Genomic DNA, 27,848 nt, shown 5'->3' with positions numbered 1-27,848 from the left:
ATTTCAGAAATGTACTCCAGCTCCTGGTTTCTAAACCATTTAAGGATAGCACATTTAAGAAATATTTATCTCAGTTTTGACTGATCTGCATATACTGAATAAGTAATAACAGGCAACATCCTAGATCCTTAAGTCTATCAGTACAGTACAAGCAGCTGGACCCATCAATCTTCTTCATACAGTACCACTAGGATCCCTTCTATATTTCTGCAATCACCTGCAGATGAATACAACCAAAAAGGCCATTATACTCAATGTCAAGTTTAATAAGGGATTGGTACAGTCAAGGACAACTGCTGCTTTCTTGATGAGACAACATTAAATATCTTTCTGACCATACCGAAATGTGCTTTGCTATAAAGGATAAATTATACTCTAAGAAAAATCTGTAATAAAGATGTACCTAGATTATTTGTATTAGTCCACTGTGTGGAAAATAATATTAATGATATAAGGATAGGAGAGGTCATTTTCCAATAATGCACTACAGCAGATTTATTTACAATAAATATTATAAAATAACTTGGTGACCACACATACAGTTTGCCCAAGTACATATGGAAAGCAAGATGATTTTGCATACAAGCAATGGCAGCCCCAATTTTGCTGTTGTATGCAAGCATGATTCAGACATATTATAGTAGCCATAACAAACATTAAATAGGAAAAAGACTTAGGACTATGTCCTGCAGAATACTAAAAGCTTGCGTTTTTGATAATGGATACTTATTTTTATTCCAAATAAAGAAAGTTTTACCACTAAGCCATTCAGTGCTCCAGGAGCAGACAACTGGATTAATATCAATACTGTGGGTCCCCTCCATGATGTACAGTGAGGAATGCAGCTGAATATCTGACAACTTATGGTAGAGTTATGCCCACGAACAGTCTGCTACAAAGAGTGAGGATTATACTACAACAGAATTTTGTTAGCCTGGTAAGGCATGATCTCTTCTTAATAAAATTCCTGCTGAGATACAACAGAGGACAACAACAGAGGAGAAGTTAAGGAGGACAACAAGCATCATAACAGAGGTAGGCAGAATATGTCTTAGAAAAATGCCACAGACTTTCAGACAACTGCTAGATACAACCTGTCAGTAGTTGTTGCCTGACAAACTTACACCTTTATACAAGCGTTGTGGATACACTGTATCTGGGTTTATCAGTGGGTGTTGCCAAAGTCTTTCACTTAGTACCTCACAGAGAAATACTATTAACTATGGATTGCTTGTATTTAGATGTACAAATCAAAAAGGGGTAAAGACTTTAGCTACATAACAGAAGAAAAAGAGTCAGCATTCCCAATATCTTCTCAGATCCCAAAGTTATAAACAGAGCTGGGGACTGTGCTGGGGTCTTTTCTTTTTCTAATTTGTTCACGTCTACACTCAGTGATAATGAAAGAAAATACGGATTAGTACATTTGTAGCTGATTCTAATCAGCAACAAACCGAACATGAAAAATGCTGAGGTATCTAGATACCTTGGCGGAACTGTCTGAGCACAATAGTATTTTCTAAAATACTAGAAAATGCAGTGTCTTGCATTTTGGAAGTAAAAATCACAAACATCATGTGCTATAGACTGTCATATACCTCTGGCAGCAGATATGCTAAAAATATTGGGGTAACAGCTGATAGTCTGCTGGATTTTTTATATCAATGTCAATGTTATTGCAACACAAAATCCTAGGATGTACTTGCAAAGGGAATTAGGTCTGTATCTAGAAAAGATCCTAGTCCTTTTAGACTTAAGAGTAGTATTTTAGTACCAGTAAAATAGACAGGACCGATATACCCAACCAAAAATGATCAGCAGAGGTAGGAAATGCACCAGAGAGCTATCTCTCTGTCTTATCATTCAGCCAGCAAACCTTTATTACAAATGTTTTGTAACCCTAAAGGGCATGCTTTGAACCACAACTTCTATATGAAAGGTAATTCTGGTGCCACTCTACAAATCCCTGACAAGACCCCTTACTTAATACTGTGGAGCCTTATGCAATTATAATCAAGCACAAATAAAGAAACTGTAAATAATACAAAAATCACAAGATACATTGATGCTTTAAGGGAACTGAGTTATAATGATAGACTAAGGGAGTTAAAATTTCATTCAGTCAGCTACAGATTCATAAGCTGTGATTTGATTTTAATGTACACATGATTTAACCAATGAACCAATAAGACATCGGCACCTTGCAAATGAGTATCATTTATACCATACCAGCTTGGACCAGAATGAACTGCCGCCTTACAGAAGTGCATATACATATATATGTATCTGTATATATAACACACACACACACACACACACACACACACACACACACACACACACACACACACACACACACACACACACACACAAACACATGTGAAGAAATACACTTTTCTTATTAGGGCAGGATGTTTACGGAATGCTTTACTTAGAATGTCACCAACCAAGTTTCTTATACTGTTTTGTTTTTGGACCCACTATTCTTGTTTAATGGGTTGTTTGAGACTTTGGGAACACCACAGAGCTTACTTGTTTGGTTGCTTCTGAAAGGTATACATACATACTGATCTACAGTTGGGTACCTATAGCTACCTCTGATGTGTTAGGGGCCTTTGCCCATAGTTAATTGGACATGGAGCAGCTCAAGACAGTCATACCATATGACTAGTTTAGAGGTGTTCTTATCCTTAATGAAGATGAATACACCTCCTCCCTTTGGTTCTTTCACATTCAGTTTGTGGTCTGAATGTATGGAAGACAATGTAGCCCTGCTCGGCAGGGGGACTTTGCATACCTTTGAACCATGTCTCAGTGACTGCACAGATGTCAGCATTTTCCAAAGTGAGGAGTGCTTCCAGGGAGTGCAGTTTCTTGTTTAGACTCCTAGCACTAAGTAGCAGTACCCTGAGTTTATCTATAGAGGATTGTGTTATGTTGGGAGGTTGGTTATTTGGACACTGCCTAAAAAAAGGCACAATATTTGTGGCTAATGCCTTTGCCAGTATCTGAAAGCCTAGAGGAGCAGGTGCAGACCATCTGTGGCAAAGCAGTGTGGCCTATTGACCATGGCTTCCCAGGCTGACAGATATTGGATCCCCTTAGACTGACATCAGAAGCTAAGCCAATTGTTATAGCCAATCATTTTTTGTTTGTATTGTAGCATCATCCTTGGAGAAGGTAGAATGCTGCTTAATGTTTGGCTTATACCTGCCTGTGAAACATAATCTGAGAGTTCAGTCATCTTTCTCTTCATATAGTCCAGTGAGGTACGTCTCAAGTCATTCATCCCCACATGGACTGTGACTGAGTCATACTGGTACTTGTGATTGAGTGACTTGAGTGCTTGAGTGACTTGTTGGATCCTGACACCTGACAGGCAGCTAACCGTAACATACTCCTTATCTTGCCTGGTGAGGGGAACATCCACATGTCTCACAATTGAGTCGCCTATGACCAATACATTAGGTTTTGGGGAGTTATGCCTTATAGACTTATTTGTTGAGACACTGGTGCATGTGTGTGTGTGTGTGTGTGTGTGTGTGTGTGTTATTATGTGTTGTGGTTGCTTTTTTGCACTGTTACATGTGTAGGCGTTTTCCATTTGGGAGGCCTCTGATCTTTTGGTAAGTTACTAGTGATGAGTACCTCTGCATATGTAGATTTGTGTGTCATGTCCTTATCTAGTGTGCGAAGTGTGTGGGTGAGGACAACCCGCTTGGCATTTGATTTGTCCTTATGTGAGAGTCTTGCCGCCAGTTTCATAGTGTAACTACATCCCTCACATAACATATTTGTTTCAGGAGTAAGTGGTTTTCAGTAGACATGAGACAATTGCTACATTGCTTCAACATGCCCATGTTTATCAGGCTGCCCAGACAGATGATGGGAAACTGCCCATCCATGACAGCAGACTCTTACTGTATGTTTTATTAAGGAAGGGAATTATTAATTTGACAGGACTGTGCTGGTAGAGCTGAGATTACAAGAGTAAACCTATACTTTGTGCAGGCTAAGGTTGATCAATAAGGCAACACAGCTCAGTGTGTGAAAATGAGTTGCTCCTAGAACAGCAGAAAAGCTTGGAAGGGTTTCACTGACAGCTGTTTAGGGAAAAAATGAGCTTCTATGCTTTTGTGTCTATACAGGGCACTGCTGACTGCCACTGTGCGAAGAGCAGAACCATGCAAATGCGAGGCTTAAAAATGAGCAAAGAGAAACAAGTTTTAAGTAAACTACCAATCAGGAAAGCACACAATAAAACTTCCACCAGTAAGCCCCAACTTAGCCAGGTTACAGCAGCATACTTCTGCCACAAGAGTGCAGAAAAACTCCCTCTTAATGTAGAATAGCTGGTTTGGAGCCCAAGTGTAACAAGACCACACAAACTACTGATGATGTTGTTGTTGTTGTTTGTGAAACATGGTTAAAGAATGATTGGAAACCAGTTCTGTCAGGGTATAAATGTTTTTACTGTAACACACACTCAGAAAAAAATCAGGTGGAGTTGTTATGATAGGGACTGAAGACAGTTATCAGACGTGTGATTATTACATGTTTCATGATCACAACAATACTACAGATTGTGTAGCTCTGACAATAAAGACAACCCTGGAACACATAACAATTGTTGGAGTGTGTAGACCACCAAAGTCAAGTGTTGATGAGCTACAGGAATTCATACATTTCTTGCATGAAACATAAGAAGGAAGAAAAATACTGACTGGGGACTTAAACTTAGCAGAAATAGACTGGAATAATATTGATTCAACAACGTTAGTACAGAAATTATTCACAATGTATGCTGAGGAATAACAATTTCTTCAGACTGTAGTAAAACCTACCGTGGAACAGAACGTACTAGCCATTGTCTGCGTTCCTACAGAAATTACTGTTACTTCATATCAGGTTTTACAACTGTTGATGTGCAGTGATTATGGGGTTATAAAGGTTAATTTGTTGCAAGATAATTCTGCCAAACTGTACTCTAAACCAATGCATAGAAGATTAATAACAGATTATATGGGAAGCAAAACAGTCACTGTGTAAAACTAACTGGAGTGATGCATTCAGTGGAAAAACTGCAGAAGGAATGTAGAAAACTTTGAAAGAGAAATTGAGTACAAAAAAATAAAAAATATATTTAAGATCAGGATCTAGGCATACAACATCGGGGGCTATATTTCCATAACAGCAAGATACCTGATTAAGTTGAGAGACAATAAATATAAGAATTAGAAAAGAGGCTGAACTACAACTTTGAAAACTGAAATAAACAAGCTGGACAAACAAATTAAACATAGTGTGAGATAAGATCAAGAAAAGTTTGAAAAAATGTATATAAGGATACTGATCATAATAGGAAGCCATTTTATAGATACATAAAATATGGAAGGAATAAATGCATACAAATTGATAAACTGTGTGTATAGTCTATAATGTATTCTCAGAAACAACAGATTATAGATATATTTACAAAATCTTATGCAAAACAGTTTGGTTCCACAAAGGGGGTGATCAGTTGTTCTAGTGGCATCCAGGTAACCTCAAATACTGGAATCAAATTAGATTATATTGAAAGAGAACTATGCAAACTGGATCCAAACAAAGCAAAGGAATGAGACTGAATTAGCAATAAAGAACCAAGAACACTTCAGTAAGAATGTATAGTGCCATTATATCTATTATTTACTAGGTCATATAAATATGGGGAGAGTCCTCAAAACTGGAGATACGCACTTATTAAACCTGTTTTTAAGGGCAAGGGGAGTAGGGCAAACCCAGAGTAATACAGACCCTTAAGTCTACTTTTATGTCATGGAAAAATAATGGAGAAGGTAATATTCGATACATTTTTGTCAGAATTGAAACAGTTGGGACTTGAAACCAGATATCAGCATGCATATCTTGAAAATAGATCTATTACCACCTGTAACATGATGTTCTGTAACAATACAATAGCAGCCATGAATACTAAATTGTGCTGTGATGTAATTTATACAGACTTAACTTCAGCATTTGACAGGGTCATACACAAAACACTGATTAACAAATTTGAACAACTAGGTATTGATTTACTTTTGATAAGATGGATAGATGCATGCCTTACAAATAGGACATGGCAAGTATCATACAGCAATTAGATAGGTGAAATTCTTGGTTACATTCAGGGTGTCCCACAGGCCTCTGCCCTGGGATCTTACTTGTTTAGATTGCATCTTTCAGATTTATCTCTTCCATCCTAAGTGTCCTATAGTCTGTATGCTGATGACCTGAAATTGGGTAAACTGATTACATGTGTTACAGATAGGACAGGTCTACAAAAGAACTTGACTAAATTGACCATTTGGGCACAGGAGAATAAAATACTGATAAATACATCAAAATCTAATCATATGAGATTTGGAAGACATATATTGAAAGGCGAACATTTAACACAGCACACAGTGGCTGAAACTGTAGATTAATTTAAGGACCTGAGTACATGGATGGATCCCACTTTGAGTTTTTATGGTCATATCAGCCAACTGTTTAATGATAGCTATAGAAGATTTATAAAGTCTAGGAAATCCGAAATGATGAATTATTGTTTGTTAATTACATTAGACCCAAACTTGAGTATGGAATAACAATATGGAAATCTTATAAGAGGACAACCATGAGTAAACTGGAAAGAATTGAGAGGAAATATACCAAGGACATCCATGGAAGTGCAAATTTAAGTTATTATGAAAGACTAAAATATCTGAACTTGTACAGTGTCTTTTATAGATATGTAAGAGGAGGCTTTATTCAGGCATACAGGGCATTTAGATACAACTACCTCTGGGAATGCTTGGGGTTATCAAAAAGTAGTACAGAATCAGACAAACTATGTAGAAATTTTTGTAGGAATGGGAAGTGTACTAACTGGTTCTCTGAGAGAGGAGCTGATGCATGGAACAGACTACCAAATTACATTAAAGCAAACACTAGTTTAGACATTTGTAAGAACAGCCTAGACACTTATTATGGGAACAACTGTTTTGGTATATTGTTAGGCTAGAACGGCATTAATGCCCTTGCTTGAAATATTTGTAAGTATGTATAGTGTACATATTTTATTTTAGTACTTAAAAACTACCATGGAAAATATTCCACTTGTATCATGTAAGTAAAATTTGACTCTTGACATTATTATATTTTTTACAATATTAATGTACCTCATTGTCTGGGTCTATAATAAGATCCGATTAATGTTTCATATTGACCTTTAGTGAATCCATACCTGTCTTCTTTAGTTACATGTGTTTCTTGCACACATGCAAAATTAACTTTGTTTACATTAGTAGGTATTAAATTAGACCATATCTCTCTTCCATACAGTTGCCTCAAGAATATCACATGGCATTATATGCACACATAGTATGACCTGAAGGTAAATAATAATATTATTCTCTTCAAATCTTTATGATTTTGTATGTTACTTCTGTTTATCACTCACCAAAAAAAAAAAATTAATAATAATAGTAGCAAGCTCCTCTCCCCCTCTGTCTCAGACAATCCAAATAAAGAACTTAATTATATTTTAGGGTGATGTCTGCCTTAGACACATACATTCATTAGCATCATATTAAATGCTTGTCAAACAATCTTGCCAAAGATATTTCAAATTAGCCTCTCCTTTCTATTGTCAGTCCCCCCTTAAACAAAGTAAAACACATTCATTAATATGTCAAGTAAAATTCCTAGCAAAGTCTGGGGAGAAGTAATAATAATTGCATCCTTTCATGCCCTTTCTGCAAGACATCAGAGAGGAACCCATTTTTGTGCATTCTTTTTTTAACCCTGCCATGTTCAAGTATACTTCCCCTTAATCAAACCTTTCCTCAGAGTATAAATATACAATAATATTCCAAATAAGGATTTGATTTAGCTTTAAGGAGATGCTTATCTGAAGTTTACACAATGATGAGTCCTATGTTTAATTAAATACATTGCTGAGCAGTATTAACACAGATATCCATTAGGGAACCACATATTCAGAAGTACAACAATTGGCTCCTGTGTACATAAATTAACCGATTATGTAGGGTCAATTTAGTTCATTTGTATATACTTTAAACAGGTCATGTAGCAGAACAGTTAGTGCGTGTGAAATGGCTGTATTTTATGATATCAAAAACTCAAGAGTTTATCATTCCTGTTTTTGTGTTTCCTGCCTTTTGACAGTGCAACTCACATAAGGAGATATTCTCTTCACATCTGTTTTGTAAGGAATATTCATGCTTTTAGGTATATTTTTTTGTGGAGATTTCTTTTTTCTCTTCAAATGTGCTGCTTGTGATTTTTGAGGAGAAATGATTAAACATCATCTTTCAGGAATTGTTCTAGTTTGTTCTATTTAAGTCAGAAACACTGTAAAAACATTTTGCTTAATAAATTCACTAATCAGTTATGTATTCATGAATATATTCTCTAAGGCGCCTATGCAAACTGTAAGATTATGTAAAATCATCTATGCTGGAGCAGTCTCGTCGTAAATATTTATCAGCTAATTACATATTCATGAATATAAGAAGCAATACAGGAGTTGATGGACCATGTAGGGTTGTTTAGTCTCATTTACATATACAGAAAAATGTCATCAAGCAGAACAGCTACTACTTGTGAAATGGTTGTACTTTTTATGTATATCAAGAAAAATATTAGAACTACTGTTATTGTAAGATTACTTACACAAGTGCGCTATGTTAGAATATAGATCATAGTTACAGACGCCTGAGCTATACGGCTAGAATACCATACCATTGGAAGAAAGAATAAGGGGGAAAGGGCCACAAACTAAGACTCCAGGAGTCCCTGGAGAATGTGTTTAGTGCAGTACTTTGTAAAAATATAGACAGATGACCAAGCTGCTGTCTCTAGAATACTTCTACAGTCCACCCTTTTCCTAACAGACACCAAAAGCTAGTGCCCTTGCAGAATGAGCTGGAGAGAACCTTGCCTGGAAGTGACTTACTGTGGTGAGTGTGACGACCATGCCCTGGCCCAGCAATCAAAGAGCCTCAATCCTCACCACTAACACCAGGGAGGGCGTCTCATATAAGAGGAAAGGATAACACATACACACAGTAAAGTACAATTTCCCTTAAGTGCACACAGAGATCACAGTCAGTCTGGGGCTGGTTGATCCCTTGTTCTCCAGGTCCCCAATAAGACTCCCCACTGGCACAGCTATAGGGTCCAGATTTCAGCCTAGCTGACAAGCTAACTTCTAGTACCCTCTCTGTCCCACCAGTGCTTCATGTCCCTGCCCAGGTAGCTGACACACCACACACACTTTGAGATAAGTATTTATACAACTTCACAGACACTCCTGGGAAAGGCTGACACAGATTTTCTAGCTGTGTCCCTTTACCCAGACTATATGGTAGTAATTTCTGCCACCACCAGCTAATAATTATCAGCTACACAAAGGCCCTTAAAAGGGTGTCCAATTATTACTGTGCAATATTATTATCCAATTGGTAATGTGACTATTCAGTCTAAGGCTTATTAGAGTGGCTTATTACAATAAACTCTATAAATATGTAATATACTCAGAGCTTACTTATCTCTACACAAACCAGCCACAGGTAAAAGTTTTTAAAAATATTTAATAATAAATAATTAAAGATACAATACTACTACACCACAGTAATAGCTAAGAGTTCAGAGATCACACAGAAACGTAAAATAATACAGTAGGAAAATTCTGATATAACAGAAAAGCATCTGTCTAACTTTCTTCTAAGTTCCTAGCTATTACTACAAGAAAACATACTTCTAAGACACTACTTATATAAGACAACAGGCAGAGTGCTGATAAGTTTGATATCAAGATCAAAACGCTCACAGTCTCTCTCTGAATAATAGTTTTTTAAACTCAGTAACAAACATCTTTGTTAGGCCCTCCCAAATTACATCATTTTGACACTTAGGTTTTCTCAGTACACACATTACATCATTTTGACACTTAGTCTGGAGTTCCCAGGCCAACAAACTGCATTATTTAACAATCTAATGCCTGCTCAGGAAACTACAACAATAAAAAACATTTCACATGTACACTCTAGCAATTATTCCTTAAGTTAAGACAATAGAAAGAATGTGTTCAGCCAGCCGCTTCAGCACCACTATTTAGATAATTTTACTTCAAAGAACATTTGAAATGCTTGGCTTAGTTTTCCTTACAGCAGATGGCAATGTTGCAACAATCTTGAAGTTCACATTTTACAGTGTTTTCTTTCATTTAAGAACACAAGCCTGTATTTTACATTTATATATACAAATGATAGAATTATGTATCAAATTCTATTTGACTAGGCTGGCAGCCTTCGCCCATCTTCCCCCAATCTTCACAGCGAGTACAACAAAGAACATGAGACAGCCATTTCAAAATTTCACAGGAGACAAAACAGCTGTTCAGTTTTCCTGAAAGTATGAGATTTGTCTAGATAGTATTTGCGCTTCCTATGAACACCCAGAGAGTGAAGAATCATTTCTCCCTTGTTCTCCAGATCAGGAAAGAAGACCGAGAAATGAATAGTCTGGCTTAAAGTGAACTCATGTCTTTAGGCATAAAAATAGTATTTCTATCTCAAAGAAACACTCTGCTTGTGAAAAACGATGTAGGGTTGACTCCACAAAAGCTGACTTGTAGTGCTGTACAATGGGAAGGTGATGGTAGACATGCTTTAGATCCAGCTTTACCATAAAAGCTAGAGGGGGAATTACAGGTACAAGAGACTGAAGAGGTAACATTTTGAACTTCAAAATACTGACAGACAGGTTCAGAAACAAAAGTTCCAAAATACGCCTCCATGATCCTTCCGGCCTTGGAACTAGGAAAATTCTCAAACAGAAGCCTTTGTCTAGGAGACTGGGGAGCACAGGTTGTATGACTCCCTGAAACAGCATATGGTTTACAGTGGGAGGACTTAAGAGAGGTCTTGTTCCATGGACAAAGGCGAATCCCCTGGAAAGCAGGATGTGATTCCCATTGCCAGGTATACCCCTGCTGAAGTACACTCCAAACCCAGCTGTCTGAAACTGTTTGATACCAAATGGAAGATAAAGTCTAAGGGACATTGAAAGGTTGCAAAGGTGGAAGAGAGAAAACTTGGACAAGTGTATAGGTTGCTGATCGACAGGGCTAGTTTGCGCTTTTAAAAGCTTTTCCTTTCTTTTTTGAGACTTCTTGTCATGTTTTTTAAACTATTTTCTGGCTTATTGCTGTCTAAATTGCCTACTGGAAAAGAGGGGTGAGGGAGGAGGGAAAATCAGTACTTCTTCTGAAGACGAAGGGCTGAAAATTTGTCTCTTTCCTTGAATTAATTTTCCTCTTTCACTAAACTTTTTAAGCATTGCAGCTACAGAAGGACCAAACAAAGCCTCTTTATCTAACGGAGAATTTAGAATTTCATGGAGGTTTTCAGAACACAGTCAAGCAAGTCTCCTCAAAACTGAACCAGAAGTAGCATCTCTGGGAAAAGATTCAATTGTATCATATGTACACATTTAAATATGTTTAGTTACCCAAGAAACAGCTGTCACAAAAGTACTTAATGAATTCTTTACCTCATAAAAAGGCAGATTAACAATTACCTTCTTTATATTCTTAAAAGATAACAATAACAACTTTACATGAGTTTGGCAGTTCAAGATTCTGAAAGCTGAAGTACTGGAAGAATAAGTTTTCTTCCCCAATTTACCCAATGCTTCCCCTTCCTTGTCAGAAGGTATGTGATTAGCAGCAGAAACCTGTTTAGCAGCCACAGATTTGGCCACAGAAATAACTGCTGGATATGTGTTTAGATTAGAAAACAGGTACTTGTGTGACTGCAGTACCTTATATAACCTAACCAACTTCTTGGAAAGAGAAGGCTGACTGCCAGGTAAAGTATCAACAGTGATGAAAACATTCTGTAAATAGGCAACACAGGAGAGACAGCTGCAGTTTTCAATGCCATAGGAATTTCATTCTGGTTTCATTGAAGAATGAACCTGTTTCAACTTACAGAATGTGTCAGAAAAAGGTATCTCCTCAGAAGGGAAATCTGATGAGATAAATTCCTCAGAATTGGAGTCCTTAGATTGTGAAGCTCCTAACACACAACCACCCCCCTGTAAAGTATGTTCTTCTGATTGAACACCCATGTCAGAAAAATAATGAACCCTATTCTTTTTAGTGCTTGAAGAATCTGAAGACAATGAACAAGCAGAAATATGATCCACTGCAAATCCTAGTAAATCAGCCCTGCCCATACAAATCGTGACAGGAGTCTGGGAAATCTTTGTATTAAGCATATTTCCCTGACTACTGATTGACCCTTACCAGACATACCAATCCGAGCTTAAATGTCCCCACTTGTTTAAAGTGAAGACCTTTCATTAATCCTTTCTCATGAATTCGACAAAAAGAGTCTTTTCCTTGCCTGTCAAGGGCATCCAAACAGCCATAAAGAAAGTGGCTAGCCCTCAGCCGACCAACTCACTCTATCCTGACCTGGTCAATAAGTGGAATCTACCTTCCAATGGTCAACACAAGTCCTGCTTGAACTGTTTTATCCTGACCTGGTCACTAAGTGGAACCTACCTTTCAATGATCAACACAAGTCCTGTCTGAACTGTTTTTCAATATTTTATGTTAACTGCCCTGATAATTAAGAAAACAAATGACCGACTCACTCTTTCCTGACAAGGTCACTAAGTGGACTCTACCCTCAACCATCAACACAAGTCCTGCCTGTACTGTTTTTCAATATTTTATGTATGTAAACAAATTAGCACAACTGCTGATCTGAAAGATTAGCCGATCAGTTTCTAGAGGCAAAATGCATATTCAACAAGCCATAACTTGCAGACCCCCCTCTCTGGTCTTTCCTCCACTTTTTGCTACTCGTCCCAGTAAACTTCCTCTACAGCTTTCTACAGAAGGGTACCCTTTTCTCACACCACTTTGTCCCCACATTCTAATCTGTACTCTAGTTAAAACCTAAACCTAATCTCCTGCACTGTGCCTATTGTTCAGTCTTTACTACTTGTTCTTGCCTCCCAACAATATTTTATTTGCCTCAATTTTCTAGTAAATGTTCCTGGAATTACATTTACTTACTGTCCCTGAGATCGTTTTTTGTTGAAGTCTTTCTGCCCACCTCTCTCCCCACATCTTAACTCTCTCACAAACTGGCTCAAATCTCATATCACAAACTCAGAAATTCTACCCCCTGAATATAACATTTTCCAGCAAGACAAACTTTCCAAAAAAGGGAGAAATTTTGCTATCATGTACTCAGAACAGCTTAACATCCCCTCCATTCCTGACTTCACCTCTGCAGAACGTATATTTCTCAACTGTCACCTTAACCTACACAAAAAGAATTGCCATAGCATCTATCTGTATACCTCTTGGTAACAATATTCCAATTCTTGAAACCATTTTATCCTGGATCTCCCAACATCTGTCATACGAGACAATCATAATAAATGACATCAATATAGATTGGAATAAATTCTCTCCCCACTCCCCTAGCCTGAGCATTAACCTTTTTAGATTCAGTCAACTTATTTCTTCTCACACTCGCATCTATAAAAAATCCAGCTCCATTCTTGATTGGATCTTAACTTCCAACCCTAATCAGTACCATAATCCCACTACTTTACCAGACTCCAATCTCAATACTAAGACTACCTTCTCAAACACCAAAACCCACCTTTATACAGACTGCCGCAACCTGTCCAACTTCAATGCAGAAACTTTCAACAACCCTATGTCACTAGATGGGTTGCAAACTGGCTCAAGGACAGAACCCATATGGTTAGAATTGCTGGAGCCATGTCAGACTCCAAACCAGTTACAAGTGTCAGTCCTGGGTTCCACAAATTACCACATAGGTGGTAATCCATTAAGTACAGAAGAAGTCATTAGGGACCTGGGGACTTGACAATCACGTACAAAGTGGTTAGAAAAACATTTTATATTGCCCACCTAATCATGAAGGATTCACATCTAGATCAGTCATCCCTCATCAGGCCCATAATTGAGTACAATGCCTTTGGGATACCAAGAGGATCAAAGGCTCAAACAGATGCCATATGCTACCTCAGAAATTGAACCTCAGCACTGAAATAAATAGGACATGCTGGAGGGACAGATTCATAACCCAGAGGCTCCCTTCACTCTGGAATAAAATCCCAGTCCAGGTTAGGCAGAGTTATCACTTCTGTGTCACTGTTAGACACTCTGGCTAGGCTTATAAATGCCCTAGGGCAGATAGCCTAGTATGAACCTATGAACCTAACTCTCCCTTGTTAGTTGGTCTCACCTATATAACTGATGACCCACCACTGGACCACTAATCAAGGAACCTCAATCCTCATCATTGACAACAGCGGGGGAAGTACACTGGAAGAACCTCATGTTGCTCAGGAACTAATGCAGGAATGGGTAAGGAGAGGTGAATTCAAACCAAGAGAGGAAAGGGTAATATTGGCGGATCAAGACAGTGGCTTTCGTACACGTTGGTTTACAAAGTCCATTGAACATGTGGTAGAAACAGACAAATGTAGGTTTTGTAAAACCAAACTGGAAACAGTTGCACACCTCGCTGCTGGTTGCGACATACTAATTACAGAAGGTCTGTATACCGAAAGGCATAATAATGTGGCAAGACTGTTGCACTGGGGATTGTGCAAACATTATGGTTTTGAAGTGGCTGAAAAGCACTGGAAACGTGCCACAAAGCATCACAGAAAATGATGACATCTACATCACATGGGATCATCCATTACCAACAATTCAAAAGATAGATGCTAGAAAATCAGATATAGTAGTCCAAGAAAAGAAGACAAAAGCAGCAATTAATAATAATAATGATAATTGAAATTGCCACACCCTGTGACTACAGTATCCTTTGTACAGAGAGACAAAATCATAAAATATCAGGATTAGCAGGCAGAAACTAGAGCAATGTGGATAGTTCCAATAGTAGTAGGAACAACGAGCCTTATAAAAAAGAGTCTACAAGCATATTTAGATATGCTACCAATACATGTAACTCCATACGAATTACAGGAGGAGTCATTAATGGGCACATTATTGTGTGTGCTGCGAAGAGCACTCTTGGCTGACATCAGACAGTGAAACAATACTAATTTCATGAACTTTCATCATACTTTGACTTAGTAATGGGGTTCATTCCTGTCATGGTATTAGAATACCAAAAGAGTTGGAGAAATTAAAAATGGAAGGAAGACGAGTACATATATACACACACAGACACACACACACACACACACACACACACACACACACACACACACACACAAAATTTCCAGATACAGCTCTCTGCATCAAGTGCAATTTCCCTTAAGAGCACACAGAGATCAGTCAGTCTGGGGCTGGTTTCTCCCTATTTCTTCAGATCCCCAATAAGACTCCCCACTGCTACAGCTATAGAGTTGAGATCTCAGCTGACGGGCCAAGCCAAGACTTCCAGCACCCTCTCTGTCCAACCAGTGCTTCGAGTCCCTGCCCAAGTAGCTGACATACACACTCTTTGAGGCTTGATTTTCACACACACACACACACACACACACACACACACACACACACACACACACACACACACACACACACACCTGAGAAAGGCTGGCACAGTATGCCCCCTTCTGCCCAGCCCATAAGGTAGTTATCACTGCCACCAGCCAAATCCTTATCAGCTACTTCAAGGCCCTTAACAAAGGGTATCCAATCTTACTGTGTAATATTAATATTAACACAAATGGTAGTTTGACGAAGAGCAAGGCTATTAAGAGTGGCCCACACATTGTCACCAAATAAATATGCAATTACTCTCAAAACTTAAATATCTCTATAGAGATCAGCCACAATGAAAGGTTTAAATATATTTAGTAATAACTAATAAAAGAACAACAAAATACTCACTATATATTCACAGTGACAGAGTTCAAAATCACAGGAAATATTTAAAACAACATTGCAGGACAGTCTCAAATAAATAAAGAAAAATATCTAAACTAAGCTTTGCTATATTCCTGACTATATCTAAGAGAGTTACTATACCCTATAAACTTACTTACAGAGCAAGGTAGATGTTGTGGTGAATGGCTCTTGTCAGGTCCAGTACAGAATACAGAATGTTCTGTCTCTTTAAGAGACTTTTAAATTAATATATCAAATATTACTGCTGGGATAGCTTGCAGAATTACATAATTTCTTGTCATCTGACTCTATCCCAGGTGAATCCCCTACTGCTGGGAGCTGTCAGTATTTAGCATCTACCTGTGAAAACACATAGACCTCAGATCTTTGGCAGATACTGGAAGTCATAAAACAATTGCACTCCTTCATGTTTTCAAGACTAATAATTAATTCACCCTAAAGACAACACAGAAAACTTCTCAGCACAGACGCTGTCTCCAGCTCATTGAAAACTGAAAGATACCATCTTTCGTTATGTAGCCATAAAGTAATTTAATTTCAGCTATTTTTATGAAGTTAACCTCCTGTATTCCAGTTTCCACTGTTAAAATATATACACTTAAACAGTTACAATAGTGCATGTACATTTCTGATTTATTCCAGTAGGGCACACTGTGGTTACATTTCAAGCACAAGTACTTTATAAAATACCTTTTTAACACAGGTCTGTACAAACCAGTTTGATATACATATGACATACAGTTGTAATACAGTTGTAACACAAACATCTTATATAGATCATGTTGATAGTCACAAACAATATATAATTATTTACAAAATTCCAGATAGCTGTGGTGGCAGTATCTCTCTTTGTCACAATAACTTTCTTCTAAATGATGATGTTCTGGAGTTTAACAATATTTTCCTAAACATATTAAATGCCCTAGCACCTATAAGGAAAATTAGGAACACATTTAATCCCACTCCCTGGCTCTCTAAAGATACCCTTCCCACTATGAAACTTAGAGACAGTATCTGGAAACAATGAATAAAGTCAAAATCTTCTTCTCTAATCCTTAAATACAAAGAACTAAGAATGCTTACTAAAAAACTTATTACCCATGGCAAGATAAAATTCTTTCAAGAAGCTCAATCTACCCACTCTTCAAACCCCCAAAAATGTTGGTGCACCAAACAAAACATGCTGGAGGGATAGGTTCCTGACCCAGAGAATCCCCATACTCTGGAATAGACTGCCCATACAGGTCAAGCTGAGTGTCTCTTTGGCTCTCTTTAAAAGAAACATTGACGACTGGATGGAAGATAGGAAATTCACCCCATGGATCAAGTCAGTCGCCCTGCTAGACAGGGGATAAGGGAAGTAAATATTCTGGGGAGAAATAGCCAGGGAATTGTTATGGCTAGGTTTGTATAGGCCTATGGCCAACAGCCTAGTACCAACCTAATGAACAATATTCTCCATTCGATGAAACCTTCTACCCCAAAACCTCCCCCCATAAAAACACCTTTTGAAACCCCCACTCTACTAAACAATTACTTCATTGACTCTATAAGTAAACTAAATCGCCCCAACAATAACTAACAACCCACCACCCTCCATCACCTGCCTCCACATAGCCTTCTCCCTGAAATCTGTTTCCACTGCCTATATAAAATCCCTTTTGCAGAAACATAAATCATGCTCTCCTTCCTTCAAAAACCTACTCTCCCAACTTCTCAAACTTGCAGCCACTTCTATAGCTTATCCCATCTCAATCCTTATCACCATTTCTATCAAATAATCCTCAGTCCCTGAAATCTGTAAATCCTTTTATACAATTCCACTTCATAAAGGAGGTAACTCCACCAACCCTTCCAATTTCTGACCTACAGCCATCCTCTCCCTTCTCTCAAAAAATTCTAGAGCAATGCATTCACAGACAACTTCTTAACTATCTACTTCAAGAGAACCTCCTCACCCCCTCTCAACATGGATTTAGACCCCATCACACCACATCCACAGCCCTTCTATCCTTTACCCAGACTATAGCAGAGGTAAGAGATAACAATAAACTGGTGTCATGCCTATTCCTTGAGCTCTCCAAAGCATTCTACAGCATCTCCCACCCTAAGCTTCTTTCTAAACAAACTGAACTCAACCTCTCCACATCCACTATTCTCTGGTTCTCTAGTTATCTTAACAACAGACAGCAATCTAATAGATGGCAGACCTCCTCCTCGCCTTTCTTGCCTCTCCAAACAGGTGTCCCCCAAGGATCCATTCTAGGCCCCCTTCTCTTCAATATTTTTACTAACACTCTATGCTTCACCTGCTGCACCTCAACACTGATCCAATATGCCGATGATTCTATTCTTATTGCCCTCTCTGACAACTCTACTGACCTTCACGCTCCCACAGACTGTCTCTGTTCCTTAGACATCATCATTCATACTAACTCCCATACCAGACTTCTAGGAAAATCAACTGAAATTTGACCATCAAATCCAACAATCCATCAAAAAGACCAATCAAAAATTTGGTTTACTAACAGACACAAAAAATTCCTATCTATCACCTCGAGGATTTCACTTGCTCGCGCCTATCTCCCCCCTGCCTATTCTACTCTTCCTCTATTTTCACCCACCTCCAAGCAAATCTTTTAACCAAACATAAACAAATTTACAACCAGATAGCCAGATTTGCCTGTAACTTCCCTTACATATCTCATCACTGCCTTGCCCTTAAACAACTACAGTGGCTTGAATTCCCTCAACTACTCCAACTTTCTCAGCTACAGATGACACACACTCTACTTTACAGTCATGCAGATTGTCCCTCCCTGTCCACCCTTCTATACCTATACAAACCTTCACGATCTGTCAGAAGCACTGATCAACTGCTACTTACCACCTACAGGCCTAACAAAACTATAAGCAGATTATTTTATAAATACTCCATATCTCAAACTTGGAACAAACTCCCAACTAATATACATTCTATCCAATCTTTGATTCACTTCAAAGGAGAATAGAAAAACGACCTTGCTAACTCTTCCTCTTGCACCTGTCATCACCCTACTTAATATTTCCTCCTCCCAATCGTCAGACTATAACAATTCTCCTGTCCTTACTTTAACATTACTTTATAATAACTAGTACTATGATACCTTAGCAATGCCGCTGAGCAATTCTATACTTAATCTCTTCTTTTCTCTTCCTTAGCTATTATACTCCCCCCTCCCTTTTCATAACTATTTTCTTTCACTCTCTTGACTCCCTTAAGCATTCCTCCTAACCCCTCTCCTTTAACCCTTCTATTTAATATCTCTGCTTTCTCTCTTCCAGCTTGGTTTAGTCATTAAATATGTTTTGGGGACATACATTCTTTTTTTCCAAAATGTTTTTATTCTCTTTATAGCACAGTAACTTAACAGTATAGTAACAAGAAAAAACACACTATATACAATGTCCATAACAACTAAAAAAGCAATATACATAGGAGAACACATAATATTTCTCTAACAGATTAGGCAATTCTGTCCAAGCAGTTAAATGACGGGTTGTGTTGTTAGTCCTTGCTTTTATACTAGCAATCTCTTTCTTACAAATGTATTTCTATACTCATCTTTAATGACAGGAGTAGATTGGGATTTCCAATTTTTAGTAAGAATTTTCCTTGCTATAAAGAGGATAGACCACAGTAAAAATGTTTGGTTTTAGGAATGACTTCAGGAACAGGAACATTGAAAAGGATAAGGGAGTCAGAAATTATACAGTTGTCATTCCATAGAGCTTTACAAAGAAATTTAAAGCCTAACCAAAATGGGGAAATTATTTTGCAATTAACAACCATATGTATCCAGTCAGCATCAGGATGTCCACATCTCCAACATTTTGTTTCATCTTTCTTGTACATTATTTCTAGTGTATGTGGAGTGAAAAAACATCTGTGCAAAAATGTACATGTGTACACATGCCAGAACAGGGAGATGTGGATTCCTTCAACTGTAAACAAAGTTTTTTTTATCTTTTCTGAGAATACTTGTCTATTAACTTAACTTGAATAATTCCAAAAAGAAACATCTGTTTTGCTAAAATAATTTCTGAGAATTTTATAAATAACAGATATGTATGAAGTATTCCTAGGTGAGCTATTAATAATTGTTGAGAAAAAAGTTACTCTTATTGTATGCCTCTAATGAGGGTACGAGCTTAGTATGTATAAAATCCTTACAAGTTTGGATGTCCAGCCAATTGTAATTTTGCAAACTATATCTACTGATCAAATAGTCCGCCGAACTTATTTTATTAGCTGAGAGAAATTGATTCCAATATAATAGGTCACCCTTCTTAAATTCTAACATTTTCTGACTATCAAAATATATCAAACATTAATTTGTGTAAGAAATAGGAAACAATTATTAATAAATTCTTAATTAATTGATTAAAAAATGTAAGCTTTTTAAACAACAGCAATATTTGGTTTATAAGAGGTGTGAGAACAAGTTTTGACCTTTCACTTTGAATGTATATTTTTAAAATCCATATAAAGATGTTTGTATGTATTTGAGTATACAGTTCAAGCAATATTATATTAGCATTAAGAAGTAAGGTTTCATGTACTGATTTCCAATATGATGTATAAGAAGTATTATTCCAAAGCAACACTATGTTAATAAATGTGAAGTTTAAATAAAAATCAGTATTTGGAAACCCATACCTCCTTCACCCCAGCTTCTGGTGTGCCAAAGAAGAGAAGTTCTTGTCTTTTTGGGATACCAAAGGAAGTTAGGTAATAAGTTATTAATTTTCTGTTTAATTTTGACAGGTGGGGGAATTATTAGAGCTTGGCCAATGAATATGATTTTAGTTAACCATATCATTTTGATTAAAGTTAGTCTGTCTTCAAATGTGAAGAAGAGTCTGTTCCAACTGTCTATTAGACTAGTATTTGAGTTTATAAATTGTTAGTAATTACATGCGAGTGATTTTTTTATAATTAGATTCAATAATGATACCTAAATATTTAATATGCGTGCCCTCCCAGTTTATGTCTCTCTTTTATCTAAGATTCATAGCAACATTTTTATTTACTAGAAGTGTCTGAGTTTTGTTGTGATTGAATTTTAGACCTCATATGTTTGCAAAGAAGTCCAGATTATCTGAATTTTCAATACCATTAGAAGTTATTAGTAGGTCATCAGCAAACAGCTGCATCTTGGGGGATAAACTGTCAGACATGTTATATCCTTTAACGCTGTCATTATTTCTAACATAATTTGCAAGAGACTCAATAGCTAGGGCAAATAGTAAGGGGGCACTCCTGTTTAGTACCTTTTAATATTTTCGAATGGGCTAGATAGATAAGATCCAATCTTTACATAGGCTATGGACTTTTCATATACTTTTTAATTAATCCTATAAAGTTTAGGGAGAAATTGTATTTTTACAGAGATTTAAACAGATATGGCCAATTTAGGGAGTCAAACGCATTGTCTATATCAAGGCTTAAAAGAGAAAGCTAATTTTTTTTCTTGTTTGCTAAGACTATCAAGGGCAGTAATCTAATTACATTGTCATGTACCTTTCTGTTTTTGATAAACCCTGTTTGGTCTTCATGAATTAATATTGAAAGAATTTATTAAATCTGTCTGATAAGACAGACATGAATATCTTGTAGTCAATGTTAAGCAAAGAGATTGGCCTGTATGATGTGCAAAGATTGGGCTCTCTATTTGGTTTTAAGATGGGAAAGATGATAGGATATTTCCATGAGGGAGTCATGTTTGCTGTAGTTTTAACTTCTTGGAATGCAGAGTAAAATTTTCAAGATGTTATCAGGTTAGAGTCTGTAAAAATCCCGAATTAGACCATCCAGCCCTGGTGCCTTTTTTGTCTTAAGATTTTACATTTGTTGCTTTAATTCTTTAAAGGAAAAGGGTTTATCTATGTTATTAATAATGCGCTTGGATAGCTTCTTTTGAATATTATTAGCAAGAAAGTTGTCTATACTTTTGTTATCACTTGTAGATGAGTTATAAGCATTCTTGTAATGGTTTGTAAAACATAAGATTTTTTTTAGATCTGTAACTTTGATGGTCTGATTATTTCTAGTATATATTATTTCTTTTATATGACTTTCCTCATTTAAATATTTAGTTCTAATCTCAATCCTGTGCATTCTCTTGGGACTTTGTAGGATTTTAATCTGATTTTTCCAGATTTATTGATAGTTTATGCTGCATGATATCCTGATATTCCTTGTTCAGTTTACATGTGTTAGCTAATGCAGATTTGTTATTTGATGTAAGTTTTAATTTTAGTTCATCAATTTCTTTTTGTATGTTTACCAGTTTTGTATCCCACTCTTTTGACTTTACCATGAAAGACTACCTTTAAAGTGACCCATAGGATAATATCTGAAACCTCTCCATTATTATTGGTGTCTAGGTAAAGCTTTATTTCATCTAGAAACCATTCTTTAAATCCTTGTGCTGTTACTAGATACGCAGGTAGGCTTTGACAGAAGTTTAAGGAATCAGTATTAAGTGATACATTGAAGGTGATAGCATTGTGGTCAGACATAGGGAATGATGTCAGCATTACATTATCAGTTTTGGCCAGTAAAGAACTGGTTACAAAGACTTTGTCTATGTTGGTCTGTGTGCCAAATATGTAACAGTAGTGAGAATACTTCAGGGAGGATAATATTTTTATACCGTCAATGTCAATTAGGTTTCTGTCTTTTATGTAGTTGCTCAAGTACTTGGTGACAGGGGACATCTTGAAAGGCGTAGAGAGCTTGTGGTATCAGTGGAAGAAAAGATACAATTAAAATCACCTGCGAATAGTAACTCACCTTTAGACCTTAATGTTATGGTGTCTAAATGTTTTTTCACAGTTTTAGCCCCAATACCCGGTATTCAGTAGGTGTTTCCAAAAGTGTACATCTTTTTATCTAGTTTTAATGTGACTAAAGCAAGCATACCATCATTGCTTGAGTATGAGTAAACTGTTTATGGAATTCTCATTGATTTTCTGTTTAAAATTAGGACACCTCTTCTTTTGTGGTTGTAGTTTGAAATTACCAAAATCTTATAATCCTTAAAGGTTAATTTGTTTAGATCTTCTGTTACTAAGTGGGATTCCTCAATGAATGCAAAATATGCTTTATGTAGCATTAAATATTTGTTGACACTAGTCCTTTTTATATTCTTTTTTCTGATAATTTATTTTATTTTGCATGCCCTATTACAAATTCCACATTCTTGTTCCATGTTTCTATGTCTATTATTTTTCAGCTGTACTTTTTATACTTCATTAATTTTCATTATTGCATGAATGTATATAGTATGTAGTTATGTATTCATATTCATATTTACTTGTGATGTAACTTTGTTGTTGTTATTTTTATTTTTTTGTGGAGCTTTTCTCCTCGAGTCTCCACTGAAAATGGGCCAACATCCCAGTTGGACTAAACCGGTCACCAAAAGACAAATAAAGAAATAAATTTAACACAAACATTTACAAAAGCGCTGTCTTAGAAATGCCCTGCTGTTCCAAATACTAAGTTTCCTAGTCAACACCACACATTCTGATGAGGAAACAAAAACATCAGTTTTCCTCATAAAAATTATAAAACAGTGGAAGATTTTTTTTCTTAACAGGAGACTCAGCTGCCCATCCTTGTAGATTGCTAGCCTAAAAACAGTTTCACAGGGCCCACCAAAGGTGCTCGCTCTTCATCAGTGAAAAAAGTTCTGAAGATTTTTCTACTCCAACTGTCCTTTAATAGGAGCTCTGTGTGATTTCCTAATAATGGGAGTGCATGGAAGGCACGCAAAGCTTTGCTAAGCTGGCCAGTAGGGGGGGGGGGTGTAATACCTATGTACCTTAGGCTACTGCAACAGTGAAATATGGCATCTCAAGAGTTTCAAAGTACATTTGAACTCATCATACCTGTCTTTACGTTTACCATTCATATTTTCCAGTCATAGGACCTGAGTATGTAGCACTTCCACTCCTAGTATACAGTTTGTAGCTGTCTGTATATGTAGCCACCACTAGTGTCAGGCATAATCTGACTTCTGCATTCTTGTTTTTTCACTGAGGAGGGAGTGTTTCAAATGCACAATTCCTTCTTCCTTAGTAAACCTCCAGTGACACAAAATTAAATGATCAATCTGAAATTCTTGGCTGCTGAGTAAGGACTGTACTGATGTTGCATATGGTGATCCTAAGTACTGTCCTGGACAGTTCTGTCAAATTTATTAACAAAAAGTGAAAAAAAATGTCTGTAATACAGTACTGATATTTACAGTTGGCATTGTTTTGCTGGGCAAGAAGGTATTTTCATAATGTTAAATTAAATATGCTTTTTTAATAACCTGCAAACCACGCACAGGTAAATTAATTACATTCGACATAAAAATACCTAGGCTCCTAGGGGAAATATGATTAGCCAAGCTCAACAGATGGACTGATCACAAACAAAACCAGTGCATATCACCCGAGCTCAGATATAGAATGTCAAATATACAGGACCAAGAAAACTGTAGTTCCCTCTGCAGCCATACTCAATAAAAAGTTTTCAAGTTAATTAAACTTTTCAAGGAGGGAGGTTGGCATAATGGTTAAGCTGTTTACCTTACAGACACAAGGTGCAGGGTCTGATACTCACATGGGATAATTGGTTATGCTTAAAATGGCTCACAAGGGTAATTAGCCTAGTACTAACCTATAAACTTACAAGTTAATTAACTTTTGAATTTGATAAAAAAGACGGCTTTCAGCTCAGACTATTAACTGTCATAGAAGGTTAAAAAAACACCCTTGAGTAATTTTATAAGAAATATGACTTTAAAAAGAAAGTACAGTTGTGTAAGTCAAACTTACCATATCAGTAGATGTTCAAATGATTACTAATGCGGTAGCCTTAGCTATACGAGTTATATCCTGCCAAGGATATAGCAGCTAGCCAGCATCCAAAGCTTCAGGGCACCTTCCAAGTAACCAAACTATCAGGTAGCTCGAGCTGAGCTGACTAAAAGACAAATTACAGCACAAGTTTAGATATTTTTAAGAACAGTCTGGTCACTTATTATGGGAACAACTGTTTTGGTATATTGGCAGGCTAGAAGGTCATTAATGCCCATGCTTGAAATACCTGTATGTATGCAGCAGTAATCATTCAAACATCTACTGTTATGGAAAGTTTAACTTTCACAACTGTTCATACTGATCTCTGCTGCAGCAGCCTTAACTATATGGGTAGATTACATTAGCTAACTACATTTGAGAGGTGGAAGTAGAGTCCAGAGGCTTGTCCAGGAGTCCCTGGAGTATGGTCCTAGCAAAGCTTGATCTGGACTTGGAGAGGGAATCAAGCTTAAAGTGATTTCTACAAGTATGTACAGAGGATCAAGTAGCAGCTTCTAAAATACTTCTAGAATCTAAATGCTTCCAAAAAGCCATAGAGGAATCCAAGGCCCTGGTAGGGCAGGCCTTGACCCTGCCTGGAATAGTTTTGATATTGTGAGTATAACAAAAGTTAATCACCTCAGACAACCATTTAGAAATGGTCTGTTTTGCCATAAGTTGTCATTTCTTTTTTTTCCTTCATGAGAAATGAACTGATCTGAAGGTCTGAAAGATTTAGTCCTGTCAAGGTGGTACCCGAGTTGTCTGTGGACATCGAAGGTACGGCGTATCCTTTCTACCTCATTTTAGGTTCAAGAAACGAGAAGATGGATAGTTTTGGCTTAAAGTAAACTGGGATAGCACTTTAAGCATTAAAGAGGAATTAGTTCTCAAAGAAACCCTGTCCCTATGAAAAATGAGGTACAGTTGAGTAACCATAAGTGTTTGCAGCTCAGATACCCTTCTTGCAGAGGTCAGAGCAATCAAAAACTGTTTTCTGTGTTAAGAACCTCAAGTCAGCCAAATCTGCTGGTTCAGGTGGAGCAAGTGCTAGCTTCCCTAACACAAAGTTAAAATCCCAAGGAGGAGCCGCCTTTTATGCAAAACCACTTGCAAGAACATTTTGACATAACACTGCAATGAAAGAGGAGGATTCCTGGGCAGATATGCTGAAATAGCTTATAAATTAACCTTGACATAGGATAATAACTCACACAAACATTGTAAAACAAGAGAACAACTAGCCCTGAATGGGTGCTGGCTATATTGGTGGCACCAGCTACAAAACCTTTTCCATTTGTTAATATATGATGTTCTAGTAGCAGGCTTTCTCGCCTCCATTACCACATGCTGCAGGTCTTCAGTAAACAGGTGCCTAAAAGGAATTATGACCATATCAATCAGGCAGTCGATGGGATGTATCAAACACCTCTGTTCTTGTGTGAGTTGATCCAAAAGAAGGGAGAACCACGGTTGCCTGGGCCAGATGGGAGTCATTACAATGATCTGAGGAATCTTCAGAAGTACTCTGGATTTGCCTGTAAAGAGCTGAAAAGCATACAGGAACATTCCTGTCCAATGAAAAGAAAAGGCATCTGCCTTTAAGGCTTTCTTGCATGGAGTCCTGCTTCTATCACTCCTTGAGAAAGCATGTGATGAAGAACCAGTGGATAAAAAAAATAGTATGATCTGCAGGATGAGGAATGACTGCCCCCCCCCCCCCTGTCAAGGACAAACTTCCTCCAACTGCCATCTGTAACTTTGATGAATAATTTTCATAACCCATTTGTCTGAAACAATCTGCTGCGAAAAAGAAAAATGGAGATTCAGACCTTCTGAAATAAACAAAAAAAAACCCAGCCAGGATGGGAGCGGGTCACAACGTCTCTTGAAAAGTCATTCAGACTTGTTGGACTGTGCTTGGTTTTGGGAGGTTCAGAACTTCTTTTTGTAACCCCCTTGCCATTTCTTCTTAAACAGCTGTTTATCTGTATTTTGTTCAGACTGTTTATTCTGTTTTTTGCTAAAACTGGAATGGACGGCTGTAAAATCTAAAGATTTTCCATGGATCAGCTTGCCCCTTTTAGCACACTTTTTGATCAGCTCTGCAGTAGAGGGGCTAAGCACTATGTCTCTATCCAAGGGAAATTTTAAAATCTCATTTTTTAACATCTGGGAGGTTCTGAGAATGCAGTCATGCAAACTTCCTCACAACAGTGCCAGTGGCCATCGCCCTGGAATATGTACAAACTGAGTCATATACACACAGTACACAATAAGTAATAACCCCTGCAAAAGAAGTTTTTTTAAAGCAGGTTTTTCCTCACAAGAAGAAACTGCAAATAAAACATTCCTCACACTCTCACAATTTGCCAGAACAAACTTTAACATAAGAGCCTGTCAGTTCAAAATTCTGAAAATCAAAGCCGCAGAAATATACATTTTCCCATATATATCAATAAATTTCCCATTCTAATCAGAAAGAGTGGGACTGGAATTAGCTATGTACTTAGCAGCAGTGGGATCAACTAAAGATACATATGCTGGGTAAAGTTTGGGAATAGTGCATACAATTTTAAGAGACTGTGGAACTTTATATATCATATCTGCCTTTTTAAGGCAGTTGGCTAACTCTCAGGAAAACTACAGGCTGTAACACACATATCCTCTAAAGCAGACAGAACAGGAGGAATGGGTGCAGGATCTGGAAAATCCTTCTGCAACAACTCATAGTATTTTCTAAGGAACTGAGAAACCTCAGCATTCACCCACTGAAAAGGCTGGCACATTCTATCAATAGCCTCAGAGAAAGAAACTCCAACAGGGAGAATTGGAAACTGACCTCTTCTCTGAGTATGAAACAGAAATCTGAGGAAAAACACTGTATCCATCCCTGCATCCTTCTGTTCAGATTCAGAATCTTGAATGTTTTCAGGAAAAGAGGACTATTTTCTTTTACAAG

General features: G+C 37.3%; 1 protein-coding gene across 1 annotated transcript in view; it reads right to left on the bottom strand.

Moving 5' to 3' along the window:
* The window catches only part of PAM (peptidylglycine alpha-amidating monooxygenase), a 2,584,515-nt gene that overhangs the window by 909,570 nt on the left and 1,647,097 nt on the right, over positions 1–27,848 (bottom strand). The window lies entirely within an intron of this gene.

Source organism: Protopterus annectens, chromosome 2.part2 (assembly GCF_019279795.1).
Source record: "Protopterus annectens isolate FY-2018-M chromosome 2.part2, PAN1.0, whole genome shotgun sequence".
Classification (NCBI taxonomy): domain Eukaryota; kingdom Metazoa; phylum Chordata; order Ceratodontiformes; family Protopteridae; genus Protopterus; species Protopterus annectens.
Note: the sequence above shows the minus strand (reverse complement) of the source record. Positions and strands in the feature narration are given on the sequence as shown.